The sequence below is a fragment of the Limulus polyphemus genome, unplaced genomic scaffold (genome assembly GCF_000517525.1).
Source record: "Limulus polyphemus unplaced genomic scaffold, Limulus_polyphemus-2.1.2 Scaffold2119, whole genome shotgun sequence".
Classification (NCBI taxonomy): domain Eukaryota; kingdom Metazoa; phylum Arthropoda; class Merostomata; order Xiphosura; family Limulidae; genus Limulus; species Limulus polyphemus.
Window position 1 is genome coordinate 191 of NW_013667729.1, and position 4039 is coordinate 4229.

The window sequence follows — 4039 nt, forward strand, 5'->3', positions numbered from 1 at the left end:
CCCTCCCTCTCCCCTGGTGGACAGAGCGCAAATAACACATTGTGTAGCTTTGCGCTAAAACTAAATTATTATTTTTAACCTTCCATCAAATGGAAGCACAGGAATATTGTCCAGTTGTATTTATTTTTAAAAATTAACATATTTCAGTAGGTACTGCCAACTGAAATTTCACTCAAAATGAAATTCAATGACAGATAAAATCATTGATCAGCGTCCATACCAGTATTTTAAGCTCAGTGGCATTTAAAAAAAAATCTGTACTCCCATCGAGCACAGGGCGCCCAAATACAGGGTGTCAAAATAAATTAAGTATTGTTAATATTATTTTACTCTATGTTTATGAAACCAATTGTCTAAACTTATTATTTCTATTTCTTATGCTTACTAGTGCTCATTTAGCACACTTTTAGGTTGATGGCCTAGTGTGCTATGAAGGCACACTAAGTGATCTCTACCCTCTTATTTAATATTTGTGTCAAAATTCCTCTACATGTTATATATGCATTCTTGACATAGAATTTCATTCAAGGGAACCGACAAGTTCTTCTCATTCTAGTTACCTACTTAACTGAGACATTCAACTAGGGTGTTACATGCACTTTTTTCACGGGAAAAGCTCTTGTAAAGTATACCATACTATATAGAAATAAAAAGTGATCTTTTTTCAGAAGTAAGTCAGCTGATGCCTTAAGGATATATTCCTCATTTAGTAGTAAGAGTGACAATCAGTCACAAGAATAGCATCTGTCTTCTGAGAAGAATGACATTATTGTTATTAGAAAAGATTGATATCGATTAAGATTTTAAATATTAAGATTTAAGAGATGGATGGTTAATACAGATCTAAGTTGAGTTAATTAACATTTAAGACTAAGATCCAATTCACAGACAGGTTTAAAATTTAATAGATTGACTGATTTTAACATACAGGTTGATTTACTAGCCTTCTACACATCTTTTTGAGCATTGATTATTGTTGTTTTGTGCAAAGGAGCAAGATGGCTATCTGCGCTAGCTGTCCCTAAGCTAATAGCAGAGAAATAATAAAGGGAAGGCATCACCACCCACCCACAACTCTTGGGCTACTCTTTTACCACTGAATAGTGGGATTGACTGTCACATTATAACGCTCCCACGGTTGAATGGGCGTGCATGCTTGGTGGGATGAGGATTTGAACCCGCGACACACAGATTGCGAGACGAGTGCAACAATCACCTGGCCATGCAGGGCCGATTATTGTTTGTCTGGATAAAAATTGTTTCACTGTGTTTAACTTGCGTCCAATCTCTTTCTTTGCTTTAAACTCAGTCGAGGTAGGAGAATTTAGATTTTTGCTTTGCCAAATGTTTTCTGGTAAGCTTCCTGTTATTCTGCATTTCATAACTAATTACTCCAAGGGATATTATCAGTGAACCTGGAAATGTCATACTGGCAAATACAAAACAGCAAAGGTCTTGTTTAAACTTTTTGGTTTGCTGTAACAAATTTCTGAGGTTTAGCTGCAATTATAATTTACCCTTACATGATGTATTTCTTTCCATAGTTTGTATAAGTGATTGACAAAAACAATGAAACATGACATTGTTATTCTTTCAACTCAAAAGTGGAAAGTCCCATGCCACTCATAAGTTTACAAATTTGGCAAAACTTTTCCCTTTAAAGTATTTTAAATATTTTCTTCAAGAATCTTATTAACGTCAAGGTATAAACTTCTTGAAAGTGGTCAGCTCGTAAATCTTAAAACATTGGTAATTCTTAATGAAATTCTACTTAGTTACTTTCAATGAAAGACATTCACCATTAAAGCAGTTCAAAATACCTTGTGTAAGCTTAACTTCTGAATCTGAAACAATAGCTACAGAAGCTATGGCTAGTTTAAAGTAGGGAGAGTATTTTGGACTTGCCCACCAAATGGTGATAAGATCTTCATCTTTGTATTGGTACTGTCACTCATTAAATGAAGTTAGTTGTCTATAATTATAGCTCAGGCATTGGAAACTTAGGGATGTAACTATTGGAGAATCTGTCACCCTTACCCTTCTAGTTTTAAATGTACAACGGGTGAATTATAGTTCTGTAGAAAATAGAAAGACTATCCAGAAATGACCAAATTGTCCCAAGAACAGTGGGTTACATGTGCACAAGTTGAAAAGATTGAGGGCTTCCAAGCATACAAGTGGTGTCCCATGGTTTGTTGTAGACGCAGTATAACGTAACATTGCCATTTGCTGCAATGTTACAATTAAGGCATGAAACATGCTGTTGTCCTTGTCTACCAATCACGCTGCATGTGCCAAAGCAATTACCTGTCGAAGGATTAGTGCTGATGTGTAATAATGAATTTTTGACTTATCATCTTCCAGTTAAAGTTATCATTGCCATGGTAACAGAGCTTGAGATAATGCAGAGTAACCAAGTAATTGGGTCAGTGCAGCTTCATCACATATGAAGGCAAAAGTATGGCTTTAATTTTAAGTATCTTAAGTTATAAGGTGTGGTATATGTTATCAATATGAACTCAATACAGAAACAGGAACTCCGTAAATTTTTGATGGAGTTTACTTATATGCCTTTGTAGAGTCAGACGACCATTAAGGTAAAACTATGATAACACTTCATCATAAAGATGCAGGTAATGAATGTATGATAAAACAACTTCTATGCAGGCTTACTTTGAAAATATTGGATGTTGTCAGTGCTTAAATAGAGTGAATATAAATGGGAAGCATATTTCAACTTTCAGAGATGCTTAGTCATCTCCAGTCATGATTGCAAGAAAGAAAGGTTGAAATGGAAGGCAAATGTGGTAACACACACTGATGTCTTTCTGGCTACTGATAAGTAAAACTGGATGATAAAAGTAGGTAATTCTACTATCAGCACTGTGTATAGACTGTACAAATTCCATGTTATGTTACTAAGCTTGGATAGTGCACTTGATATTTTTAGGGCTTACACTGGAGGACTGTAATGGGAGAGATTTCTCATGTATGTGAATAACATTTTGGCTTTCATTTACCTATTTCATGATGACATTAAGAATGATGTTTTAGTTTACCAAAGACCTAGGCTTAAAGCTGAAACTATGGATATATGTGTTTATATGAACAGAAGTGAAGTTTCCTGGTTCTATTGTAGGAGGACAGAGCGTTCCTCAATTGTGGAAAGATCACAGTGGTCAAGAACAGGTTCCGAGCTGAAACCAAATGAAAAGTCTACAGCTTTCTAGATTTTGTATGCAGTTGTGGCCATTTTCCCCCCATAAAACCAAGAAATGTTTGCGTTTTCTAAAACTAATTATGAAATTTCTTTAAGTGACCATTAAAAAAATGAACAAATTCCAACTCTTAAAGCTTGTTTTGGTGGAGGCTTTGAATTATCTCTATTAAGATTGCCTTTTCATTCTGGATACTGATACCAGTAATAGTTGAATTGTTAGAGGTGATAATGCTATGGAACAATCATCAAATTGCCTATGGGAAGCATATACTAACATCAACAGACCATAAAGATGATTCTTCAGGAAATTTTATGATATTCTGCAGTAGGAACAGTGAGAATAGCAGAGAGAAGGGGTTATTTTGTGTGTATATATGATTGAAGCATTGTTTCAAAAGTTCTTAAAAATATAATTCTTGAAAGAAAAGTGAGAGAGAGAGATGCTTTGTTCTTGCATTAGCAAACTTTGCTGGGTAAGTCTCTCCTTGTCATGTAAAGTGTCACATTGCTTTCAGTTTCAATACTTGCTTAAGAATTCCGTAATGTTAATGATAAGACCATAATTAAGCCTAATGTAAAGTTTAAAACGTTTTAAGGTTAAAAGTATTATGTTCTTGATTTTAGAAAAATCTGCTTTCAACAAGCAAGAATAATGAAATGAAAGAATAACTGAAAAGCTATTCTAAATGTGATAAAAGCTTTCTTGAAGCCCTGAGAAAGTTCTATTATTTAGGTTAAATATGGCGAAACAGGGGTACATATTGTTACGTCTCCGTTTGTTAATTGATTTTTCCGTAACTTCGTTCCGACGAAATTTTA